This window comes from Passer montanus, unplaced genomic scaffold, assembly GCF_014805655.1.
Source record: "Passer montanus isolate IOZ18808 unplaced genomic scaffold, ASM1480565v1 scaffold19, whole genome shotgun sequence".
Lineage (NCBI taxonomy): Eukaryota > Metazoa > Chordata > Aves > Passeriformes > Passeridae > Passer > Passer montanus.
The window spans coordinates 13,602,604-13,616,976 of NW_024366480.1; the positions used below are offsets into that span (position 1 = coordinate 13,602,604).

Here is a 14,373-nt window from a genome sequence, read left to right on the forward strand (position 1 = left end):
GGGGGCGGGGGGCGTCCCGCACCCCCGGCCCCTTCTCCTCCGCAGAAACTTTCTCGGCAACTTTCTCCCGGGCCCGAGCTACCGCCCGCGGGGCCGAGGGGTCGGGCGGGCGGGAGCCGCGCTGGGCTGGGCGGGCTGCGTGGGGCGGCTGCGGGCAGTGAGTTTGTGGGGGAGGGCCCCGTGACCCCCGCTCGGCCCGGCTCCCCTGCCGGCCCCTGCCCGCTGCAGGCCGGCTGCTCGTCCCCCGGCGGAGGCGGCGATCGCCGCCCCGGCTGGTGCTCGGCGGGAGCCGCTCCCGGCTCCGCTCCCGGCACGGGGCCGGAGGATGTAAAAGGGCAAAATTCAGGAGTCGCGTGTAGCTTGGCCTGCGTGGTTTTATAGTTATTCATTTTTCTTCCTCCCGCCCCACTGTTCTGGTTTATATCCCATTATCGAGCCTGGAACATGACCGCTGTACGTTTCTGAGTCATTAATTTAAATGTTCAATCATCACACTTCATCAAGGCTCCTTGTCTTCCTTACAATTAAAAAAAAATGTGTTAGACACCCACAGGCCCCTGCTCCTGCAGAGTCTGCACATAACTTTCTGCTCTCTGTGGACCTGCAGGCTTGATGTGCTTCAAGTTGTGTGCTCAGACCAAGGGCTAGCGTGACTTCTCCAGTATTAACTATTACAAATATGTGAAGTTTATGATGTGGTTATTTATTATATTAATATATGGGCTTCTGTGTGTCTTGTATGCATGTGGGCATGATCCTCTTGGCACTGGGAAAACTAGGACAGAAATATTTCTGAAGCTCATGTTGTAAAGGTATATTCAGGTGTACCTGCTGGATTTAACCCTAGGCAGAGGCTAGTCATTAATTAAAAATTAGATGATTGGATTTACTTAAGGTGGCAGAATGTTCCAAAACCAGTTTTGAAGCCTGGAGTGTGTTGACAAGGAAAGTGTTTCACTTAATATAATTCATAGATAGCTGAATGATATTTCAGGCAAATTTTTCAAGTGAAATTGATCTTAAGTCAGGGGAGGCAGATACAAAAGTTTACTTCAGAGCCTTTCCTTTTTGGAAAGTAAGCATTGAAGAGGGATAAATTGCCTTGTCAGTTATCTTTGCAGTACCTCTGTTTGTGGTGTAGTTCAGCCATAAACATGTTTTTGTTGGCTTCACAGAAGTAAGGACATTTCCTTTGCAAACAACAAAACCTCGCACTTCCACTCTTACTTCTGATGTGTATCTGTTAATTTAGTTGTAGGAGGTTCCTACTGAGCATAAGCACAGAGTGGAGACTCTGTGTGTGTTCTGCACAGCCAGGGTGTTGTGGTTAATTTTGGGTCAAGGTAGCATCTGTGATGGCAACAGGGACAGCAGCGTGGACACTGTGCTTCTGCTGAATTTTGAAGAAAAAGGTCCTGGGGTACCAGGTGTGACAGTAGTTAGCAACAGCAAATGGCAGTAATTAATTATTCCATGTGCTTTGTTAGCTTTATTTCTTTAACAGGTGCAGCTCAAATAGAACTATAATCTCTGTGTGCCTTCAGTCCTTCTAATAACTCTTTTGGCTCTTAGAAGATTTCAAATAAATTTGGCAGTGCAGGACTCTCAGATGAGCAGCTTCTACAAAATATCTGGAAGTAAGGAAGCCAGGTAGAACGGTGCTTTTAACCTGCACACCAGAGAGTTCATGGCAACACTTACCTCAAGCTGGAAATTGCTGCAGGAAATGGGGCCTCCCTGGTTTTGCTGCCTGCAGAGCTACTGGTCCAGTTTTCAATAGTAATTTAATAACTGAACCCCTGTACCATTCTATCTTGAATGAGATTGGTGAGCCCAAGGTAGCTTTAATCTGTGTTTTGTATTACAATGAGAGATTTTCAAGGAAGTACTTGTTACTCAACAGCAGCTCTTTGGGTACAAAACAAATGAGTGGAACTAAAAGTGTACTTAAATTGCTGCATTATTTTGAAATAGCTGGAAAAATACTTAATACATTTTTGGTGAGCTGTATGCTGTGTAATGGAATTATTGAAAAATTTCACATTATAGGGGTTTTTATCAATATTCATGCAAGAGAGCAGAGGACTATGCTTCTGCAGCAAAGAAATGTTCTTTATTTTGGGCTTTGTGCACTTCTGCAGCTCCTGAAGAATGAAGTCGTCACTCTGTTCAGTCTGATAAATCATGGCTGTCATGTGACAGCGATGCAAAAGTCTGCAGTGTGGCACATGTGAGATTATGTGGTCAAAGTTTACTTTATGAACAAACTGGCTGCATGGTTTTACTTTTCCGTATGCACTACCTGTGGACAAAAGCTGTACATTTTCAATAGATAATTCCTTGTGTTCAAAACATTAGTTAAAAGAAATACGTTCTTTTCATTCATATTCCCTACTTGCATCCAACTGTTTGGCCACATAGTTTGATCACAGTTTGAGTAAGGTACCTTGATGTTAATTTAAAAATTGGTCTCAGTACTAACACAAAAAATTACGTCAGGAACACGTCCTTATTCTGCTGTGTCGCATCAAGCTGCCTTTTTCAGGTAGGACACGTTCTGTGCATATTTACACAGCCTGTGGTTTCTGGTAAGTCCTCCTGAAAGGTTTCAGGCTTCTGGTGCTGGAAGTCCTGTGCCTGTTGATGGAACAGATTGAACCATGAGGAGAACTGCAGTTTCTCTACTGTGACAGAATGGATTAGCTTTTGTCTTGGAGGAGCTACCTCCAAATACAAGTAGGTAACTCAGTCTCGGGATTTATTTAATTTCTGTTCTCCTTGAGAGTGCCAGTAGGAGGCTGTTTTATAGTGAGGGATTTTATGATGTGATAATCACTATTTTTTATATTTTTTTAAAATACTAGCTGCTTTACAATTGCCATATGGGAACTTCTTTCAATCACTACAGTCCCTGGCTACATACACACCAATGATTAGAGCTGTAGAGTTCCAGATTGTATTGCCAGTTGCCAGGTTTTGAAGGTAAACCTGGACAACTTCCCATGTGTATTCTTTGTTTAGTAGAGAAAATGTAATACTGAAAAGATGCTGTCAACAAACTGTAGAACAATTTTAATTTTAGCTTATAAGAGGTCATTCTTACTGCCCTTTGCATTTATGGGGGTTTATCCTTGATGGTGCCAGTGCATCAAAACAGAAATTGGCACCAAAGTAAGTTAATTAAATGAGGGGGACTGCACCCTTAGGTAAAGTTAACATGCATGGCTGATTGCAGGATCAGAGATCAAGATGATGGTAACTTTAATGCTAGAAATTGAGTAAGTAAACATTATTACTTATGCATGAGTTTTGTTCTTTTTAAACACATATTCTTTGAAAATGTAGAGGGTAGCTGGAAATAGGATAGGAAATGCTCTCTGTTGTCATTTTGGATAGGCACTGCATAGAGCGCTGGGTTTCACGCTGTGTCCCATAAGTCAGTGGAGCAAAGCCATGCACAGCTGAAATCAAGCCCTCAAGCTGGACTTCTAGCTAGTGCTGGCTTGTATCCCAGCCCCACCGCTCAGTGGGCTGCTGCTGTAGAGATCATCACTAACTGCATTTAAGGCTGTGTTGACTGTTGTGGCCAAGACTGGGGTTTTGTTTCAATTTTTCTTGACTGTATAGTATTAAGTAAGGTTATAGAGCATGGTTGGAGAATGCTGAGGAAGTAAAACCTCAGACTGGAATAATTTGTATTTTAGCTTCTTGAACACTGTTAGTTGTTGAGTAGGGAATTGGATAACTTTTTCTGTTAACCTGGCTGTATTTTATCTTTGTGTTTTTGGAAGGTAAATGCTTTTATAGTAGTGTTACATGAGACTTCAGGAAGTATCAGTATGGACTGCACCTATATCTTAAGTGTTCATGTAAATTTTGAATTCTGATGGTGATACTGATCAAATAATTTGTCTTTCAACTTCAGGGAGGTGAAAAACTTCTATGGCTTAAGATGTTTCTGTGATTTTCTTAACACCAGAAGTCTAGAGAAGACTTGGAAAACTAAATGATTCTTCAGAAGTGATGAATCCTTTTCGTTGAAATTTTAGGATTGTCTAGGTGAGGCTTACAAGAATGAATAACTGTTTAATTCCATTGACAGTGGAGTAAACACACCCACATAAGTAAATCTTTGTAGATCAGGGCCTTTAACCTTATTTTGGAGAAACTTTCAGAATTTGGTGGAATTAATCAGACATTTAAACTCAGTCTTCATATTGAAGGAGTTTGATTTAGTAGGGTTAAGTTCCTTTACACATGCCCAAAGCACTCTGTAGTGTTGCAAAACTGAGACAGTAGTAGTGTTTTATTCATGATGTGAATTATGGAGTATAAATGCAGTCAGGCCTCAGGTATGCTTCCCAGGACTGACAGCCCCTGTGGAAAAGAAGGGTTGGAGGATGGTGTTCATGTTCCAAATGTTTGCCCATAGTTCGGGCAAATATTTTGATGGTACATGCAGACTTCAGAAATAAAATAAAGTATCTGGGCTAAAGGTTTTGAGGTTTTCAACCCCACCTAATGGCCTCACAATTGTAAGAAAAGGCAGTGCTCATGTGAGGTATTTAAAGAGTAATTAGAGGGTGCTATGGATCTCTTGTGTATTGCAGTTGTATAGCATTATAACTGTTTTGGCAGTCAGCCAGGAAAGGGAGACTTAAAACAAATTAATAGTGAACAATCCAGTTCTAATAAGTTATTTTAAGTGTGGTTAGATAACAACATTAATATTTATGCTTGAAATGTGACAAAGAAAAAACAGGTCTCAGTTTTTATGTGTATCTTCTTGCTTTTCAAGAACACTTTATTGGAAACTAATATCATGACTGACACTTGTAACCACAGAAGAGTAGAAGAAAAACCCTCCAAATCCTTCTCTTTATTTACATACTCTTCCTGTTTCTGGTTGATTTTTACTAGCTCAGCCTGTTCAACATGAATACTTTATTTTGCCAGTAATAGTACTCCAAAGTACAGAAGCTAAAAGATTGCTTCAAGGACAGCATGGCCACAGGCTTTCCTAATTCTTATGCTCCCTTCCTGAGCATCCAGTATTGCCCAGCATTTCAGATGGTGGGGGCCCATGGTGAACCTCTGGTCTGACTCAGGTGTTTGGGCTTGATGGGCTTCTGGTCTAATTCATAAATACTGGCCTTTCTATAGGCTTAACTTAACACATGTGCCTCAGGGATGAACAATGCTTTTAATGGTTTTTAAAGTATGCTTCACTGAAAAATGAATATAGAATTAACATCTAGAAAATATTCTTGTTTTCAAAGTGCATGTTTATCTGAAACTAGCTTTTGTTTGCCAGACTTAGGAAAGAAAATGTTATCAAAACTGAGGTCGAGGGAGGAAATTTAAAAATAAATTCAAAAGTTCTGTATTTCATTGTAAAGTGTTAAAACAAATCACCACGATTAGTCATACATCTTTTTAGTTCTCTTGTACCTCCTTTCTTTGCCTTGATTTTGATCTGTTTTTCTGGAGGTCTGCAGTTTGAGATTAAAACCTTATACTACTGATTCGCAAACTGAGGCCTTCAGAAAAATGTTAACAGAAAAAATATGTAGTGCTTCAGTTAGAAGTTGATCAGACTTAGTCTATGAGAAACACAGAGTTAAATGTGACATTTATGTCTGAAATTTGTGTAAAACAGGGGTCTCCAAACATCTTAAAAAATTACAGATCTGCACCACACCTAGCAGCAAAGTTCACATCTGTAGAGGCACGGTATTTGTATTCATGTGAAGACTAAGCGAGAGTGAGACGAATGAGAGGAAAGCTTATGGTGATAAAAGCAAGTGGTTTGTGTCCTTCCTCCTGGACCTTCTTGAGCTGGAAACAGAGCATGCCAGTGAAACATTTTGTGACTTCTGGTGTTCGGTTGATATGTGGTATTTAATGTTTGTGACCAGCTCTGATTGCGGTAGTTCAGTTGAAACACTCGATATTTCCTTAGAGATGTGAACTTGTAATGATGCTCTGATGAAGCTGTGAACATACTTAGTGATGCATTTTATAGGCTTGTAGGTAATCTCTCCTAATAGAAAATCCTGCAATAGTTTAGTGTCAGGTGAATGTGAAAATACAGATTGTTGTCTTTTTTCCTGATGCAAATTTATGCAAGGCTTAAATAAGTTTTCTGAGGTAAAGACCATTTTCTGCTCTGTGTGATGACTAGCCCAGGTGAGTTGTGTATCTATTTTAAAAGAAGGTTCTCCCTTACTGAATGGGGACAGAAGACTTGTAGTTTTCTTGATTGTTTGGGGTTTTTTATCCTAAATCTGAACAAAGCTTCTCTTTGATGCATGTGTTCCTTAGCTGAAGCCTACTGAAAGAGCAGTTGTTGTAAATCAGACCAAAAGTCTGTCTAGGCAGATACGTGTTGTCTTGATTTTTTTTTTTTTCCCAATCTACTTAATTCAGGATAAATTCTTAATGTCTCAAGTAAAAGTTCTTGGAAGTTTAGATAGAGGCTAATTTTCAGAATGGGTTCTTTGACCAACAGATGCTACTTCTTATTCTGCCTGTTTGAAATAAAAAGTATTCGGGTTTTTTCCAGCAGCAATGTCTTAAAATGTAAGTGTGCTCTCTGGCTTCTGAGACATATGATATATGGGCTTTTTGCCAAAGTATTTTGTTTGGTTTTGTTTTTTTTGGGATTCTCCCTGCCATATATTTTAGAATGTAAGTTGCATTATAGAATGACAAAGCCCTTAAAGCAAAGAGAGGATGGGCTTGTTTAGCTGATACTGGTGTTAAATATTTATTTAATGGATGATTAAAGGTTATAATAGCATTGGCCACATCAGTTCGTCCATACCTAACTGAAAAACATTCACTGGAGAGAGAAAAAGAGTTAGTCTCACTGTAGACAGCCATGTTGAATTCTTTTTTAGTAATAAATTTAAATATTCAGGAACACTTAGAGCATCGAGCAAAATAATATTCCTTTTGAAAACAATTACCCATGAAGAAAAGAGAAGGGAAAACAAGGATATTCCCATGATGTTACTAGTTGTCAGTTGGGGAGATTTTCTTGAGTAATATTTGTTTTCTGAAGCCTGAGAAGTAGGCATTGTATTAACATTCTGTAGTTGGTGGGAAAATAAGGGTTACATGTATTTATTTGTTGGGTTTTAAGGGGTGTTTTTTGGCATTTGTTGTTTTTCTGTGGTTCTGAGTGAGAGCAAAATGCAAGTACAAAATTTTCAGCTTCAGATCACACAAAAATTAAATGCTGACTGTATATGGCTAGGAAGCAATAGTAATATGGGTACCTTTTTTTTACTTTCAAGTACAATTTTGTACTGTATTTTAAGCACAGCTACACACTTAAAACACAATTCATAAATCATAGCGACTGAGGCTATTTAAAGTGATAAGCTTTCAAAATATCTTGCTGAATAATTGCACATTATGTAATTTGCTAAAGATATCAATCTTTTTCGTTTTAGGAATTATTTCTTATCTTGTACACTGTAGAAATTGTAGAACTGATTGATTCAGGCTATCATGATGTACGTAAAATGAGACAAGTGTTAGTTTATAGATGAAAAATTATTTCCCTGGAAACGTTTGACTTGTTCATGCATAGTAGGTGTATTTAAATATTCTGGAATTCATTTGCATTGGTTATGAAATCTAGGGCTCTTTGATTACCTCCCCTTGCCTTTTGCTTAGGTCTGACATATCATCAGAATACTATTTAAATTTGGTGCATACATGGTGAAGTCATAGCCAAGTTAATACGTGACTTACATTATCAAGTATGACACCTTTATTTTATATGGTTATTTTAAATTACTATTTCGCCTCAGATTTACGCCTGGGCTTCTTCATTCTTTTCCCAAAGAAATAGTTTGAGCCTTACTAGTCAGTGAAATATATTGACTCTACATATTAGGTTTGCACTAATCCTGTTAGCTTTTTTGCCAGGGGCATGGATTTTCTGTGTGTGTATTTAACGTAATAGTAAAGTGTCTTAATAATTCTTTTAAGCTATACACATAATTATTTAAGCAATGACAGTGCAATTTTTATGCAAGACATTTTATTTCTTCCTAGTGTGTGTTCAACGGCATTTGAATGGAAATTGTGATTGAAATTCATATAAATAACCAGTGTTACATTTTAAAGTACAGGTTAATGTGTTGCTTTCTAGATAAGGATATAGAGGGCAATAATTCTAGTGCAAACTGCATTTTGCTTTAAATCTGCTAGATTTATTTACAAAAGCGAATATTAGCTTTAGTTTGTGGATAATTTTTGGTCACTACAACCTCTAAGGCATTAGAATGGATAGATCCCATACTTCCACGTTTTTATTTTCTTTGAAAATGGAAACAAATCTCTGTGATTTAAACTTGTATTCCCTAAATGTGTCTAAAATTCTAGTGAAGCAGTGTCTAGATGACATTAAGGGGCGGAATATTCTTTACACATGCAACAGCCTATGTTACTTTATATATTTGTGTATTCATGTGATTTGTGTATTCACCTGATTTCAGGTCATTATGAATTAGCTCTGCCAGTTTGGTGATTTAATGTTGTTTAAAGTTCTGGTGGCTAGCAACATAGTTTGAGTATGTTTTAAAACTCAGTATAGGTTATCCTAAAAGTAAGCCTGTGTCTTTCTAGAAATTTCAGTTAAAAAATTCTTTCTCCACTTTAAATATTTAAAAAATGCCATCAGAAAGGTAACTTACTATTATAACTACATGTGACATGTGGTGTGGCCAGTCTCTGTATGACTTATTTTGGCTTCATATGTCTGTTGTACTCCATTTATGCTGTTATACAAATAGTTAGAAGTAAACATTGTTTACTGCATTATGTGCAGTACAGTGTAGCCAGGCCACCAGGTAATTTATGTGATGGAATCAAATCATATTTAGGCCAACAGAGTAACTTGCAAAAATTTCTGAGCCTGTCTATTTATCACAGTGTAAGTTCTTGAGGAAACCCTGATTGCTCTGATGGAAAATTGAAAAGCTTGCTAGTGTTACTGCTGCAGGATCTCTACAGCTTGGAAACCATGCCATAAAACTGTTGCTTCTCTCAAAATATTTCCTAGATTTGATGGATTTTTACTTTTCCCTCGAGTTCCCCTGAAACTGGAAGCCAAAGCAGATGCAGATAGTACAGTTTTATAGTCAGAATATGGGAATGGGATCATTCTCTTTAAAAACATTGCCATGTAAAATAACTTCTTACATGCTTTAAACTGAAACAGACATTAGATTTTTTTATTATTATTTTTTAAAAGGTTTGTTTTAGGATAGTTTGTTTGTCTGGGGCATTTTTTTGGCTAATTAGGAACTGGAAAATCGGAACCTGCTTTTATTCACAGATATTTTAGCATTGCTATTCTGGGATGTGATCCTTTTTCACACTGAAGTCAAGTGCAGAATTCCCCTTGACTTCAGGGAGAGCTGGATTAGCTGTACACAAAAGGACTAAATCGTCCTCTGGGATAAGTGGAGGCAACTCCATTGAAATAGACTTCATTAGAGTATAAAATGAAGACAAAAAAAGCGTTGCCTGCCTTAACAGGCAGTGAAATTGGATCTGTTAGCTCAAACAGCTAGGTTAATTTAGCAGTTGAACCAAAGATTTTAGCCCTTTTTCAATTAGATTGTAGTTGTATTAGTTCACTGCATTGAGCAGTGAATAACGTATCACACTTAACCTTGACTATATTTTACAGAAACTAGAATCTCTTTATGAACCTTTTTTGTGGCATAAGAATTATCATGAGAAAACAAGCACTTGGTAAATGTTAAGCAAACTTTTGAGGAGTTTATCCTTAAGTAGATGAAAGGGAATCTGAATTGCTGTTTAAATCTAGGCTTTATATGACAACTTGTGTGAGGTTTGGGGAGCCTTGTTTGTATTTTCAGCCCCAGGTTGGCATCTTGAGTGTCTTTATGTAGTCTTGCTGAGGTGAGAAGTGGGTAATTCATTTACACCGAAAATTGAACTGGATGTTATCTCATGTGTTTGCTGGTGGTGTCTGGAGTAATCCCATGGAGTTCCACAGTAGACAGTAGTGCCTTCGGCATCTTCCACAAATGCTTTACACAAACAGTATCTGTTTTGTGTAAAGAAATAGTGAAGAAATAATATTTGACTCATGAATGAAAAATGAACTCAAATGTAGTGATTACTTATGTAATACTCTTCTATACTTCTCATAAAATGTATCATTTGTGCTCTTTTGTATCAAGTTTTTCTTCTGGTGCTTCTGGTGTCTGCTGGAATCAGGAACTAATTTGACTGTCTCTGTGATTATTATGACCTGAACAATGTCTGCATGGGTTTCTTGTACTTCCTCTTTGAAATTTCACAAGGGGAAGGGGGATGGGAGTATTGTAATCTCCTTAGAATAATTTGAGAATGAGCCCTTAAATGCCGCCCCGCGTTTCTTTATTAACATTTCAGAGGTTAATAAAATCCGCTCCCTAGGAAGCTTTACAGAGCTCTTAGCTGTTTAGCATACATAGCTCTGGAAAAAAATCCTCCTCAAATAACTGTTGCTGCAATATTTAGCTGATGTTAAGCTGATAAGTAGTGAACTTAAATTCTCTGAAACACTTGAAATACTAAATTTACAAAACAAGACACGAGAACTGTTTTAAGATTAGTCATAGTTAGGAAGCTTATTGAAGCACCGGCATCTTCCTGGATACATCCTGTACTTTTGTGTCTTCAGCCTGCTTCATCTATTCACGGTCCTGACTGCTTTTTGGTTTTTAGAAACTCTTGCTGCAACTTCTTTGTGACTAAGACGCATTGTCAATCAGTCCAGTCCTCCCCATGCCAGCCAACTGCCCCCTTAATGCAGCAATTCACTTGGATGAATAGTGCTCATACTTTAAGGAGACAATTGTCTACCAGAGAGAGAGAGAGTGTGCCAAGTTGATTTAACTTGGTATGGGTGTGAAAGAGTTTTTAAATGGGCGCTGTCAACTAGCACTGGCCCAGAGCTGCTTGAAAATTGTGATAATTGTTATAATCTGATTTTACATCAAAATTTATTAAAAATATTTTAGTCAGTCACTGGGCTGCAGAGAGCATTAGTACTCCAGAAATGGTTGTCAGACAGTCGTCCGTGGTCTGTCAGAACTGTAGCAGACGTGTCCCGGCTGAATGTACAACACTGCTTTTAAAATTGACTCCTTTTTGGCAGTACATCGTTAAATTGGTGAAAGAATACAGGATTTATGTTGTAATCTGCTCTTCCAGTTCCATTTAATGCCACAGCATGTGTTTGAAACACTTAGTAGGGTGTATAATACAGTGTAAAACCACAACTGTAGCCTGTCATTACTGTAGTGCCTACAGAGCTGAACTACCATTTAGCCAAGCCAGCTACTAGGATTATCTATTACCTGGAAGTGTTTAAAAGTGGACAGAATTTATGAAAATTGTATTGCTTCTTTGCTGACTAAAATTTTGTGATGCATTTTTAGTTTTAGTTCAGGTTGAAAGGATGTGTACCTTCTAGGTACACCACCACTTGAGTGCAGAGGGTTGAGTGATGTGCTTGCTTTCATTCTTGATAGTGTAAGGATGGACCTTTCCTAAGCATAATTTGGGCCCTGATATTTCTTCACGGCACTTCTGAAGGGAAGAGAGAGGATGAAAAAATTAAGAAAAAAACCTGTGGAGAAGATGCTTCCTGAAATTCCTCGTGTTTCTTTTTCAGGGAGGCCAGGAAATCTGAGAAAATAAGTTATTTCTGTCAGGAGCCTGACAAAATATGATTATTATCCTAAATGTGTAGAAAGGATGCTGTTAACAAAATACTCAGTTTAAAGGAGAGAAAATTTTGTATGGGCATGGCAGTAAGTAATGAGTATTTTGGGGGCAGGGAGGAGGGTGTTTTCCTTGCCTCTCTGAGGTCATTAGGCCATTACAGCTGCAACAACATTGCTACTAGCTTACATACATTTGTGGAGAAAAAAAGAAGCATTGTTGTTTCAGTGCCTGGCTGGAATAATAGTTTGTTAAGCAGTACTGTGAGATTGTTAGTTGTTTTAGGGACATCTCCATTAGTAGATGTGCAACTGTTAGTAAGTGTATTGTAGACATCAGAAGAAAAAAAACTAAACAAAAGCTTAGATTGGAGAAGATGAAGAACAGGAACTAGAATAACTTTCAAATATGAAAGACAAGATGTTATTTGGATCTGTCAGCATAGCATGGAGAAGAAATCATGTTTAACCACCTTGTGTGATGAGATTGACTAGGTAGATGACAGAAGAGCAGTGAACATTGTTTATCTTGTCTTCAGTGGGGCTTTTGGCTTGGGCTCCCCTAGCGTCCTTATAAACAAATAAAATCCGATGCACCGATAAAGTGCATGCCAGGTGGGTGAACAGTGAAAGCAACTGGAAACTGGACCTGACCTGATGGGCTCAAAGGGTTGGCACCAGTGGCACAACATCACAAGTGGCTTGAAAGCTGGTGGCCAGTCACTGGCAGTGTACCTTGGGGCTCAGTACCAGAGACAATCCTGTTTAACACCTTTGCTGCTGACCTGGGGGTCCCACAGAGGTGCACCCCTCAGCAGGCTTGCAGGAGGTACTGATAGGCCAAAGAGGGTTGTGCTGATATCCAGAGAGACATTGACAGAAGAATTGTCTGATGGGAGCCTCCAGAAGTTCAGTAAAGGGAAATTCAGTGATCCTGGGGAGGAACAACTCCAGGCTCCAGTATGCGGTAGGGTCCAATCAGCTGAAAAGAAAGTGCAGAAAAGGACACAGGGTCCTGGTGGGAAAGATGTGTGTGAGCCATCACTATGCATTTGCAACAAAGAAGGCCAGAAGTGTGCTAAATACATTAGGAAAAACTACCTAAAAGCAGATCAAGGTGGTGATCCTTTCTCCCTACTCACCACTGGTAAGACCATGCTTCAAGTGCTGTGTGCTTCCCTGTACAAGAGAGACATGGACATACTGGAGAGAGTCCAACAAAGGGCCACGAAGATGACTAAGGGTCTGGAGAATTTCTCTTATGAGGAGAAGCTGAGAAAGCTAGGATTACTCAGCCTGGAGAAAAGAATGCTCAGGGGCACCCTATGTGTGTAAATAACCTAATGAGCTGGAATAAAGAGTATAGAGTCAGGCTGTTTTCCGTAGTTTGCACTAATAGTGAATGAAGTAATGGGCACAAATTGTAATACAGGAAATTCCATTTAAACATCAGAAAAAAAGAGAGGATTTTTTTATGTTAAGGGTGATAGATTGCTGGAACAGGTGGTCCAGAAAATGTTTTGGATTCTCCATCCTTGGCAATAACTCAAAACCCAGCTGGACACAGCCCTGAGCAACTTGCTGTCATTGACATGCTTTGAGCAGGGGGGTTGGGGTAGGCATCCTCCAGATGTCCCTTCCCGTTTCAGCTGTTCTGTGATTTTCATTAAATTATTTAAGAGGGCCAAACTAATAAGTGTGGCAATTGAAATGAAACTAAATACAGGTGTTGAAAGGCAGAATATTTTTGTTTGTATTCACAGACAAGTTTGTTTGTTTGTTCCTCCCAGTCTTTTTACGACAGCTTGGGAAGAGGGGAGAGAGCTCTTTGCATTGTTCTCTGGGATATCTTAGCTTTCTGCTATTAATATCAAGGCTGTGTATGGCTTTATTGTCAGCTGTGTCCTCTCACTCCTGCAGCAGCAGCAATGAGGCTGCTGTTAACTTCCCTGTTGCCCAGAAGACTGAGCACCACCAGAGGCTTTAAGACAAGGAAAAGTTTTCATTTCATATCTGGAAAGGTGTTTTCTCAACATCTGTAATTAGGGTAATTATTTTTTTCTTCTTCATGATGTAAAAACATAGGATGTGAACACTATGCTTGCTCCAGTGGTCTTTTTACCAATCTTGATGGTGTTTTTTTAATTTTATTTTCTCTTTACAATTGATTGAAACATACTGAATTGATTCATCCATGCTGCTCTTCTGTTGGTATTAGAACTACAAGCTTCTATTTGAAAATAGACTGATGCGAAATATGGAGGTAAAGAAGGAGGTGAAACAGTTGCATATGGATTTAAACACTCTGTTACGTGTAACTGTAACATCCTGCCAGTAGAAATATGGTCACAATGAACATAGCATTTGAGCTTGCACCACAAAAAAAGCACTCAGTCTGTTTGTAAGACTAATTTTCAGTTCTTTGTCTTTGGATATGTGAGTTAAAAGAGATGAAAGTTGGCACTATGTTGAAGAAAATTTGTGTGAATTTTAACCTGAAACTTAAATGGCATTTAAAACCTTCGTGTTGTAAAACTTCAACTTCACACAAAATTGGTGAGCCTAAAAATACTTGTGTGCTTTGTTTTAGTCCTTATCTCAAGTTACCTGC

General features: G+C 38.8%; 1 protein-coding gene across 1 annotated transcript in view; it reads left to right on the forward strand.

Moving 5' to 3' along the window:
• YES1 (YES proto-oncogene 1, Src family tyrosine kinase) overlaps positions 1-14,373 on the forward strand; it is a 51,823-nt gene that overhangs the window by 1,280 nt on the left and 36,170 nt on the right. The gene's annotated exons all lie outside the window — the stretch shown is intronic.